Source organism: Callorhinus ursinus, unplaced genomic scaffold (assembly GCF_003265705.2).
Source record: "Callorhinus ursinus isolate GAN/ISIS: 27379988/994484 unplaced genomic scaffold, GSC_fseal_2.0 scaffold39, whole genome shotgun sequence".
Lineage (NCBI taxonomy): Eukaryota > Metazoa > Chordata > Mammalia > Carnivora > Otariidae > Callorhinus > Callorhinus ursinus.
In genome coordinates, this window is record NW_027397101.1 from 10,449,641 (window position 1) to 10,462,573 (window position 12,933).

Genomic DNA, 12,933 nt, shown 5'->3' on the forward strand with positions numbered 1-12,933 from the left:
TCTGATTTCTCCCCACTTTATTTTCCAAAGGAATTGGTCAAGATCAGAAAACAAATGCCGTCGCTATTATGTAGGAAAATTTATAGAGTCCACTTGGTGGATTGATGATTTCTAGTCCATTAGAGTGCAGTGTTAGTTTTTTGTTTTCAGGTATAAACTGTAACCTTTCATCATTTTTAAACTTGATAATTTAAAAAATAATAAAATAATAAAGAACATGAAGGGGGAGGCTGGTTAAAAAGGTTCTTACCCAGAGGAAACCAAGTCCTTTTTTGTTGTTCAAAAATGTCCATGATATTGAAAAACAAAAATAAAATTATATCAATCAGAAATTGGGGCCAATATGTCTTATTTGGGATCAGAAAATACTCATAAATATTATGTAACCAGTTTAATAGATAATGGCATAAAATGTCTTTTATTTTAAGACCATAATGAAAATGGTTGTGGAAAAAACCATCAAAGAGAACTATTTATAGTGGTCAGAATATGACTCTGAAACAAAGCCATGTGGGTTCATATCCCAGTTCTGCCACCCACTTACCAGCTGTATGACCTTGGACAAGTTACTTAACTTCCCTGTGTTTCAGTTCAGTCCCTTCTGTTGTAACACAGGGATACTAATAGTACTTACTTGGCAGGACTGAATGAGTTAATGTACGTAACATGTTGTGAAGAATGCCTGGCACATGGCAAGTGCGATACACATTTGCTATCATTATTATCTCTGCAAAGCTCTTTCTTTAAACTGTGAAGCTCTACAGAAAAGCTAGGTAATATTATCACCATAATATTAAAAATGTTATGTAGTTTAATACCAAAGAAGAACGTATGAAGGAATATTTTGCAGATAGGAGTAGAGGCGAGGGGTGAGGAAGGGGGAAAGTGGGGAGGTGGGGAAAAGAGAGAGAGGGGAGGCAATAAGGGAGACAGAGGGGTGGGGAGAGGGGCTGAGGAGGGGAGGAGATGGGGGAGGGGATGAAGGGGGAGGAAGAAAGAGATGAGGGGGAGGGGATGAAGGGATTTAGAATGAATTAAATCCAGAATCTCCCTAAGACTCTAGCTAGAGTTTGGATGACAGATGAATGCCCACTATTAAGGAAACATACTAAGCAAGTGAGAAATAACGCAGTTCTGATTATGCCGCGTGCCTGAACTTTTTAGTTAAAGCCAAACACACCAAATGCTGTGTCTGTGATGACTAAAAGACTAATGTTCGCAAGGCATTGCTAAATCCACAAATTCATGTAATGTATTAATGCTTACATCTTACTCTTATCCTCTCTGTACTCCCCAACATGGTGGCATGCCCAAGAATTATTTTTTTCATGTAGAATGACCAACAGTTTAGCCACAGTAGAAAAATCATGACAAATAATACCACCACTACATTTTTTACATCTATAAATAAATAAATAAATAAAGGCATTTTTATTATGTTGTGCAGCAATAGGCTCTCCTTGCCCCACTCCCTTTCTGCAGCATTGCTCAAATTCTCCCCAAAGCTGTGCTCACAAGTGCCATAGAAATAGATGCATTCATCTGATCTCTGGGGGTACTTACAGCTTTAAGAGTAGAGGCAGGAAATCATCTCCATAACTTGAGAGGCCTTTTAAGATCACCTAGAACAGACTCCTTAGTGTTACAACTTTTCAAGAGTGTAATCACCTTTCCTGCCTCACCACTGAGCAGCAGGATCCCAATGTTGCAGTGACAGGCACAGAACACACTGGGGTCCTCTGAATAAGCCATGACCCTTCTCATCTCCATGCCTTTGCACGTGCATCTCCCCCAGCCTGGGATCTTACAATCCTAGCAAACTTCAGTGAGTCCAACTTGCATGCTCTCTGGGAAATCTCTCTTCAGTACTGTCCCTTCTTCAACTTTCCCCTCCCACCATCACCCACTATGTCCTATAATAACTTTTTTTTTTTCTTCTGTTTTTCCTAGGAGACTATGGACTTATTTAGGGCAGAACTTATTTCTTGACTTTTTTTTCTCTTACTTTCCAATAAGTGTTTATCAAACAGATGAAAGCATTCCAACTGCTTCTCTTATAAATAAGGAAACTGAGTTCAGGAGAGTTAAACAGCTTGTCTAGGGGCATTCAGATTCACAGCAGAGACCCGAGGCAGGTCCTACTCCTCAGGAAAAATGAGCTTTTCTGGGTACTTCATGCGGATTTAGTTTCCAGAAATTCTATTTCATACAAAATATGAAAAGAATATACAGGCATCATAACCATCTTCCATCTTTATCACTGCTCACCTTCTCCTAATTGCTTTCATAGAGCCTATTTTTGGAAAAAGAAGAAGGGACTATTATACAAATAAAACAACTTGTGAAAAAAAATGCAATGTTATTAAATGACCGACGGGTAGGTCATGAGTTTAAAGTTCACAGTACTGAGGGCCACTTCTGTTTCCTATGTGCCTGCTTTGTACAGAAAGGCAAAGAAGCCAGGCGCCTGACATATAGTCATCGTCGTAACAACCTCAGGAGTAGATGCTAATATTCTCATCTTAAGTAAGCGAGAACCAAGGCCACAAGAGGTGAAGTCACTGGTTCAGGTTCAAGCAACACAGGAATTAATTGGCAGAGTCCGAATATGAGCTTTGTTTTCCTTGATTTCCAATGCTCTCCCCAGCATCTGATACTATTTCCCTCTACATGCATATAGCACTCTGGCCCTAAAACTCCAACTCCATTTTAAAATCAAAATAAAACTCAAAAAATAGCCTCTTTTTTAGTTCTTGTTACAGTCTCTTTGAAGTTGAAAGCTTGTTTTGGAACTAGAAATACTTCAGGATTAATTGTTTCCTGAGAGCTTTGAGCTCCACATGGGAGTAGGTGGAAAGACGATTTGGACAATGTCCAGTGATGGTCAAGGCTCAATTAGTGATGGTGAACTTGTGTGAGAACAGGGATTGAGAAATAAAACTGGAGTTATAGGGACATTCCCTCAAGATGAGTATGACTCCCAGAAGAAAATAAATAAATAAATAAAAGGTTCAAGTATAAAAGATAGGGAATTTAACATTGGTAAGGAAAATATTTGAGATTTTAAAAAAAGCGGGCACAAGGATATTTTAAATGTTCAAATGAAAACAAGCTTTGAAACTTGAAAATTTGGTTTGGTTGCAATTTGAGTTCTAATAAGTATAGAAGTTCAGAAAGAATAAACGATTATAAACACACAGACACACCCTGGTTTGGGATGTGTTTCTTCTAAGGTGAGCTGCAGTTTCATTGTGTCCTACTAGGTTTGTTTACAAGATGCAGAATGGCAGCCAGCTGAGAAGGGACTCTGCACTTCTATATCTTACTTGGTGAGGCTGGTTCCTAGGTATGAACCAAAAAAACAAAAACTTCCCTCTCCCACTCCCCCTGCTTGTGTTCCCTCTCTCGCTATGTCTCTCTCTGTCAAATAAATAAAAATCTTTAAAAAACAAAAACAAAAACAAAACAAAGCAAAACAAACAAACAATCAAAAAAACCCACCTTCTCGGTTTCCCAACTGGCAGGCCCATCTTTACTATAAAAACTGTACCGGGAGTTTAATCAGTAGGTAGTTTTGCGTTAAATCTGAGGCATCTCTATTAAAATGTATTCACTTCTGTACTGTCTAAAGATAATAACAGTCTATTTTCTGAGAGAAAAGTTCTGAGAATAAGGCTTCACTGTTGATATATCAGGTGGGGTGTCAACTGAGAAAAGCAGCTCTTTTTACAGAAAGACATTCTTTGTTCTATTTGTTCTTCTTGTTGGTACTACCAATTGTGATCACAACAAAGAGCTTCTGTGAGCTGTAGATTTAGTGAGAAATCGATCCAGACACACACTTTGGTTAATCATCTGCTGCATGCCCAGCAGTGGGCTTGCTACCGTGTGGCCAACAGTACACTGAGAAGGCATAAACACCTGACCAGGAGAAGCTTATATTCTAACACAGGGAATGATCAGAAAAAAGAAAAAGCAACATAGTACGTGCTAATTACAGTGCATTAAATTAGCAAGTTTTCATTTTTTTTCTTCTTTTAGTATTGCTTATTTTACTGAATTCAACCAAGTCCTGTGGATTTGACCAATGACAGGGATGGGAAGAGGCCGGGGATTCATTTAGTCTAAAACAGACTTTTTTTTCTTTCATATTTTAACTTCTCTGAAACTGATGTGCATCTTAAAAGTGATGGTATGTATTTGATGAAATAGCTACTAAGGTTACTAAGCACTTGTATCAGGGACTCTGCTAAGCATTTCATATGTATCAATTTATTTTTATTTACAGAGGAGGTAAGTACTATGATTACTTCCTTTGCAGAGATGAAAAAAGTAAAATAGAGAGGTTCAGTTATTCACGTACGGTCACGTAGCTTGATCCAGGGCCAACATTAAACAGCCTGACCCCAGCGCCTGTGCATGTGGCCACTGTGCCACACTATTCCCATTGTTAGCTCAATGAACAGAGGGCCCTGAATGGAAGTTGAGGGGTTTGGACCCAATCTGAAGCATGTACTTAAGGAAGTGGGTAATGCCTTTCTCACCCAAGCCCCCAATCCTAGAGTACCAGGAGATTCTACTTTGGAATAATAAACTTAGCCTTTCATTCCCATGAAGGAAGTTGGTTCATTGGGCCCAGAATAAAAAAGGTCATTACTACTTTTTATTTTATGAAGTCATTTTTTTCTCATTCCATTACACAAACTACTATAATTTGCTCAAAATTAAAAAAAATATTATCTCATGTGGCTCCTGTGTCAGCAATATTTAAAAATGAAAGCTTTTCCTTGGTCTATTCTACTCTTCAATTTTGCATAAAAAATGAAAACAGATCTTTGTCATCTATTACTTTCTTACTTCAGAAAGTTGCAGTGCATTCGAAGATGGGAAAAAAATTGTGTGTGTGTGTGTGGTTTCTTATTTGTATCTGTGTAATGCTGTAATGCATGTCCATCCTCATGAGTTTATGCATAAATTATAAACTAATTGAAAGCAGAAATGACAAGTGGTTTTGCATTATGAATGCTTGGAGGTTTATGAAACATTTAGTAATGAAGGCTTTAGGCCTACATTTAGGCCTCGCTCTGGCACACATGGTCAAATATACCAAGAGCCTATTCCTAGGGAAAATAGAAATATTCTTTTTTGTGGTTACTGGTTTGATGACAATTTGTCCTTTTATTTTTTTTATTTTATTTTTTTTAAAGATTGTATTTATTTATTTGAGAGAGAGAGAATGAGAGATAGAGAGCACGAGAGGGAAGAGGGTCAGAGGGAGAAGCAGACTTCCCGCTGAGCAGGGAGCCCGATGTGGGACTTGATCCCGGGACTCCAGGATCATGACCTGAGCCGAAGGCAGTCGCTTAACCAACTGAGACACCCAGGCGCCCCGTCAATTTGTCCTTTTATAAAGAAATATAATACTTACCATTGGGAATGAAGAAACGGTCTATGGAGCAGAGAAATGTCATAGGAAGCATGTCAGGAAAACCATTGGGCTTTCTCAGGGATAGACATGAAGTATAAATTGGTAACCATGACATTTTCATAGAAATTTTTAGTATAAATATTGATCTAGTGGAAGACTTAAGTTTCTGGACCCTGTAAATCAGGCCATCATAAGAAACAAACAGTAAAATATTTAGGTCTTTAGAGCAGGTGGGTTAAGGTACAGTGTCCTTTTAACAATAAGAAGGAAATTTGTGGCCTGGCTCAGACATGTTCTAAGCACATGTGTGAACTTGAGCAAGTCACTCCTTTCTCAACTCTTGTTCTTTACCTCTGAGAAGGAAAGGTTTAACCACATGCTCTCTGGGGTCTATTTCAGCTCTCAATACTTAAAAAGATGATGTAAGCAACATTTCTTAACATGTCTATATATATGTCTTGGCACTGTCTTGATATATTTCATTATTCATGAAGGAAATAATGTATCTTTTTCTGTTACCTGTCTTACTAGAGTCTTGTGAAGATTTTAGCCTTCTAGACAAAGGTGCCACATACATGCTGTTATTAAAACAGAGGGACAGCACACCGGTATCTGGAATGTTTCAGATAAGAGGTGCATTATCATCTGTACAGACAGGAGATGTGAAAGTGTTGCCATGAGCACAGGAAGAAAATCTCAGCCCATCTGGATGCTAACTGGTGGAGGACACTTGAGCGCTGAGATAAAAGATAATACACATCCACAGATGGCAGCAACAACGTTGGGACTGGGTTTTGTGGTGAGAACAAAATAGGTCAAAGGTAGGCCTTCTGAGAATCACAGTTTCTCACTCTGCTTTGATCCAACAGAAAGACTGCTCTTCAGACTAGTTTTAATGTATGTGTTTAAGATAACACTACTAAGAGAGATGTGATGATTAATTTGAAACTAGATGTTGGATAAATATTTATGTCTATTTGTAAGTCAGCTGTTAGGAACTTGGAAGAAAGTATGCAGTTGTGACTATATTTAAAAGGGTGCTATTTTTTTATTTTATTTTTTTAAAGATTTTATTTATTTATTTGAGACAGAGCAAGCACATGAATGAGAGAGCACAAGCAGGGGAAGCAGCAGAGGAAGAGGGAAAAGCAGATGTCCCACTGAGCAGGGAGTCTGATGCAGGGCTCGATCTCAGGACCCCAAGATCATAACCTGAGCTGAAAGCAGACACTTAAATGTGACCCACCCAGGTGCCCCTAGAAGGAGCTTATTATCTCAACTCAGGTATAAAATCTATAATGTACCTGAAGTACAGTATGGATATTGGGCATTATTTCTGTGGGGAATTGCAACTTGAAGACCAAATCGGGAGATGGTTTCATATCTTCTCTGACTTTGTAACTTTTCTTGCTAGTGACCACCGGGATGCCTCTGTGTTGGGGTCTTGACCAGTGCGGGTGGAGCGAATACAACCAGTCAACAGTGAACCAACTCTTTATAGAAAAGAACGGACTTACCTATGTAACTAAGAGAGCAGGCTGCTTCCATGCCATTCACTCCTCACAATACAAGGATAGTGGAATCATTGTGCAGAGGTGAGAGCATCTTCACTTCTAACAATGCTATTTGCATGCTTAAGTTATTTGAACATGGAAGAATTGATTTACCCTCCCCTAGTTGTTCTTCCTATTTCAGTTTCTCCTTTTTTCCCATTATATACATCGATGACAGATTAATTTTCCAAGAAACCACCATGCAAGTGTGCTCTGTATTCTCATCATACTGTGGAACACTTTTGGCATAGGACTGATTATATTTTATTATAATTTTCAATTGACATGTCTGTTCAGTGAGAGTATACTTAACACTATTAATTTATTAATAAATGCATAAAATCTTTCATTGGTTATATAAAAATAGTGCAACTTTTCAGCTGCCATTATTGAGCCCCTTCTTTTACACACACACACACACACACACACACACACACACACACACACACAGTGTGTCCTGACATTCATACTCATATACACACATATTCCCTAATTCTCATAGCAACACATTTTACAGATGAGCAACTGTTATATTATTGTGCAAGGCCACAGCCATAACAAGTGTTCAAATCAGAATACATATTTGTCTGAGTCCAGAGCCCATATTCATATTTTTTCCACCATTCATCCACCCCATCCTTGCCAATGGTGAGTCTGACAATGAAAGCTCATTATAATTCTTGGCCCTCTTTGCTTGCCTGACTTCATCTCACTCAACTCTCCACAAGAAACAATTTGCTCCATCATAATAAGTGTCCTTAGTGCTTCCCCTGACTCTACATATACTTTATTATACAATCATATCACCAGAGTGTCTTGTTAAAATGCAGATTCTGATTCAGTATGTTTGGGATAGTGCCTAAAATTCTGCATTTCTACAAGCTCCCAGTGATGCTAATGTTGCTGTTCTGTAGTCCACACTTTGGACATAAAAGTACAGAGCAGCCTTGAATGTGCCTTTGATCCTTCCCTCCACAAAATGCTCTTCGCTCTTTTTCTTCCTAGTTCCAATACCAGTACCACCTTTTCTTCAATACCGTTCCCAGTTCCTCATCTTAGTCTGACCTTTACTAAATCCCAACAGCATTCCATTAGTATTTGGGATTAGCAACTTGGTGTTCTCTTTACTATTTTTGCATGTATATATTTGATTTTGCATGGTAGATTTCCTAGAAGTAAAGGTTTTTTATAACTTTTATTCCTGCCAGAACTTAGCATAGTGCTTTTCTGTAGTGTTTTGGTAGATAATTGTTGGTTCTTCCTCCCACCTCACAAGCTTCTTTCCATAATGACTTCCCTCTTTCCAACCCAAGGAAGGAGCAAGATCTATATGGGTAGACTGTTAGCAGCTATGTCCTCATGTGTGTCTCCATAACAAAATGAGTCAACCAGAGTTCAGAGTTTGTTCTCTGGCATTTGGAATCTGAATGAAAAGAAAAATTTGGTCTCATTCTTCAGGGGGATGCTCTGTTAATAGAAACATGATCAAAGGCCACATTTTCTATATGTGGGTGGAAGAAACAAAAGAAGTTGGCCTATACAAGGGGAAGAATGAGGTCAGTCCAGATAAAAACACAAAGATGAAAATTTCAAAGAGGATGTCAGGAAATCCAAACAACAGTTCTTGAAGCACACCTATATTGTTAGCCTTTGTATTTATAATAGATAATTTATAATAAATAAATTTATAATAAATAATTCATAGTAAATAAAGTGAACTTCTCCTTTTCCCCCCTTAAACAAACTGTAGGAGCTGCAGTTACTTACAATCAGTCTAATATAAATAGGATTTATGTATATGGTATTGATAATGATAATGCTGACTGTGATACGTGTCAAATGAATCTTATACTTTGGTTTATTTTCCATCTCAGGGGATGATAAAATGAAGACTGGAGGATGATGCTCTGTAAATATATTACCCTAAACCAATGATGTTTCTTAAATTAAAGTCTTCAGAGCACCTTCATCAAGGTCACCTGGACTGCTCTTTTAAAATGGACATTACCTGGGAGAAAATATTTGCAAATTATATATCTAATGAGTCACTACTCAAAATGTAGAAAAAACTCACACAACCCAATAGAAAAACAAAAACAAAATTAAAAAAAAATCCAAGCCAATTAAAAAATAGGCAGAGGATCTGAATGAACATTTTTCCATAGAAGACATACATATGGCCAACAGGTGCATGAAAGGTGCTCAACATCACTAATTATCAGGGAAATGCAAATCAAAGTACAAAGAGGTATCACCTCATACCTCTTAGAATGTCATTAAAAAGACAAGAAATAAATATTGGCAAGAATGTAGAGAAAAGAGAACCCTTGTGCACTGTTGGTGGGAATGTAAATTGAATAAGAGATATCTGCATCCCCATATCCATTGTGGCAGTACTTACAATAGCCAAAACATGGTAACAACTTAAGTGTCCATGGATGTCACATTTGTGACAACATGGATGCATCTTGAAGGCAATGTACTAAATGAAATAAGCCAGACAGAGAAAGATAAGTGCTGTATGATCTCACTTATATGTGGAATCTTAAAAAAAAAACAAACTCACAAAAATAGAGAACAGATTGGTGGCTGCCAGAGGTTGGGGTGGAGTAGGGGATAGGAGAAAAAGCGTAAAGGTGGTTAAAAGGTACAAACTTCCAGTTATAAGATAAATAAGTCCTGGGGACATAACGTGCAACATGATGAAAATAGTTAACAATATTTTATTTTGAAAGTTGCTAAGAAGGTAGATCTTAAAAGTTCCTATAAGAAAAATTTGTAATTATGTAAGGTGATAGATATTAACTAAACTAATTGCGGTAACCATTTTGTAATATATACACATATATCAAATAATTACATTGTATACCCCAAACTAGTATACAGTTATATGTCCATTACATATCAATGAAACTGGGGAAAAATAAATAAAACAGACATTCCTGGTTGTCATGGCTGACCTACTGCATCAGCATTTCTGGTGTTGGGACCAGAAATCTGAATTTTAATTAGGCTTCCAAAAGATTCACAGTCATTAGCTAATTTGTTTGGTAAGACCTATACATACTATTCTGAATCTGTTCAAAGATTCACCAGCTCATGCGATGGCTTTGACAGATACCAAATGTCAAGAGAACTTTATTCCCTGCATTCTTGATGTCATCTTCAAATCCTGGCTCCTTAAATTCTAGTAAAACTTTACAGTCTCATATCAGAAAATGAAACCAGAATTATTTATAAATATTTTCAAGATGGAGTGCTCTTGCTACTAATTTCTCAGGTTCTTCTTCCAGCTGTCATTAAATCCAATGTCTGAGCCCAGTTTCCTTTACAATAAAGGAAGTTCTCACATGATCTAATAATGCTGGGCATATCTAAATCTGCTTCTTCCTATTCTGACCTCAGAATCAGTGTAAGCAGCCTCCATGTCTTTAACCTCTGTTTCAGTCTTAGAGTTAGAGTAACAAATTTAGGTTCATTCCTGTTGAGAGGTCTGAGTAATCATTAATTCACAGTGATTATGCCAAAATAATTAGATGTTTGAAGGTAATGTGCCTTGTCTTCTTCCATTTTCTTCACTAAAAACTAATAAAAAAATCTATTCAAATTTATATGGAAGATAACAAGTAAAATACAATTTTTTTTCAAAGTGTTGCTCTGTGGCCGAAAATATTATATAGAGGTCTTTATCTTATTATCACAGATGAATAGAACATTTAAATATCTCCTTCATGGCTGTTAAGGCACAGTAGAGTCAATTCATGCCCAGGGAGCTTTAATCACAGACCATCGTCATGATAAATGGTGAAAAGTCAGTGTGGGCTATCATGTCAACGGCTACTGGGGGAGTTTTTAATGGGAACATTGGCAGCATGCAGTTCATAACTGCTTTTAAGGAACACTTCTGATTTAAAGGCTAAATGAGTATCATTACAGTATCTTTACATGTAGTATTCTAGAGAAATTCCATTTTAAAAGGAAGCTGGTTATTGTAGTCAATGTATATAACAGATTTCTTGAGTGATGCAAATATTGTCAATGGTTTAAAGTTATATTGGTAGTGAGTGAATTACTGACTTTTAGGTTGAGCTATCAATTTTTAATTTTTTGTGACCCATTATATCATTCAAAATCAAGTATTAAAGTGGGGCCATAAAGAAAATATATCACATAACAAGAGAATAAGAAGAATCACGATAACAATAAAGAGCAGGTTGGAAAGGTAAAAGATTGCTAAGAGTTTTTTATGTTGCCCCAGGTAGCACATATCATCTGCCTTGTTTTCTTTTATTTAAAAACTCAATTTGCAGCCTCAAGCCCCAAACTAGAACCTACAGAAACTGTTTTAAAAAATACTACATAATTTAAAAATAGCCATTATGGCCAAGAAGAACAGGGAAGGAATAAGAAGCAGACCATTTGAGAAAATGACACAATTCATAATCCAATGTGAGTTTCCTAAAATTAAAAGTGTTCCTCTGAATGCTGCGAAGAGAATAAAAAAATATATACAGTTTAGCCAATCAGAAAAATAAAGTCCCTTTGTGTCTTATTGAATATTTGACAAAGATGCTGGATATTCAAATTGAATAAAAAGGCTACCTGGATCTTAAGGGTGGAGGTCCATGGTGCTACAGATATGTTTTGCTTCACACACTAATTTAAAATAATGAAAAAGTGACAATTTGAAGACTTCAGAAAGTCCAATCAAATATCCAGATTGCCACAGGCCCCACTACTCCAGATTTTCTTACATGGATCTTCTTCACATACTTGAAACCTATAGAGCCACTTGAGGTTGGGGATCCTCTTAGCGGTTCTCACTGAAAGGGTAGAACGTTAGAACTGAGGGCGCCAGGATGCCTCAGTCAATTATGCGTCTGACTCTTGGTTTTGGCTCAGGCCATGATCTCATGGGTCCTCAGATGGAGTCCTGCAATGGACTCTATGCTCAGCAGGGAGTCTACTTGAAGATTCTCTCCCTCTGTCCCTCCCCCTATTTGTGCACTTCCTCGTGCATGTGCAAGCTCTCTCTCTGAAATAAATAAATAATCTTTAAAAAAAAGAATCCTTTAAGCATGTTAGAACTGGTAGGGAACTGGGAGATCATCTAATACAACAGCCTCATTTCAAGTTGATACAACAGGCACTTGTGGTGATGAGCATTACGTGTTGTATGTAAGTGATGAATCACTAAATTCTATACCTGAAACTAATAATACATTGTATGTTAACTAACCAGAATTTAAATAAAAACTTAAGAAAAAAAAAGTTGATACAACAGAAACCAAGAGGGGTAACAGGGATGTGTTTTAAGACTTTCCCATTAAGTAAATCAATAGAAACTCTTTATGGAATCAGGTACCCAACAATCTTTTGTTGTTTGGCACAATAAGACTTTAGTTGTACCTTTTAATTTGACTTATGCTAAGTCAAATTTGACCTAAAAGAATAATGATGGTTTAGTTATCAATTCATGAGTTGGTTTTAGAATGAGTCCCTATTGCTGGGGAATATCAGAAATATCCAATTTTAAAACTTTCTACTTGATAAATACCACAATGTCCAAATGCACACAAATATACAAAGACTTTTCATTCACTTTCATCAAGAATTCACACAGAACTTATAGGGATTCTAGAATTTTAAGATACTATTCAGTTCACCATTGCTTCAAAAACAGGCAACTTTTCAGGAACATATTACTATCTTAATATTAATTCTGGCATTATTTTAAGACTGAAAGCTAAAATCATGCTCATATACGTTGTATACATAATTAAAGGGTTTTAAGGTCAAGGAAAACTAAGTATACAGAGAAATCGACTTATTCCCTGTCAAATCTCTTTTTCAGGGAGGCTTCTGGCCACGAATTAGTGTATTTAGCACCCATCTGGTATACAAGGGAGTTTATCAATTCAATATATTCTATGAACTAAAAACCAGAAAAGA

At 36.9% G+C, this 12,933-nt stretch overlaps 1 protein-coding gene across 24 annotated transcripts in view; it reads right to left on the bottom strand.

Moving 5' to 3' along the window:
- The window catches only part of PTPRD (protein tyrosine phosphatase receptor type D), a 758,123-nt gene that overhangs the window by 97,751 nt on the left and 647,439 nt on the right, over window positions 1-12,933 (bottom strand). The gene's annotated exons all lie outside the window — the stretch shown is intronic.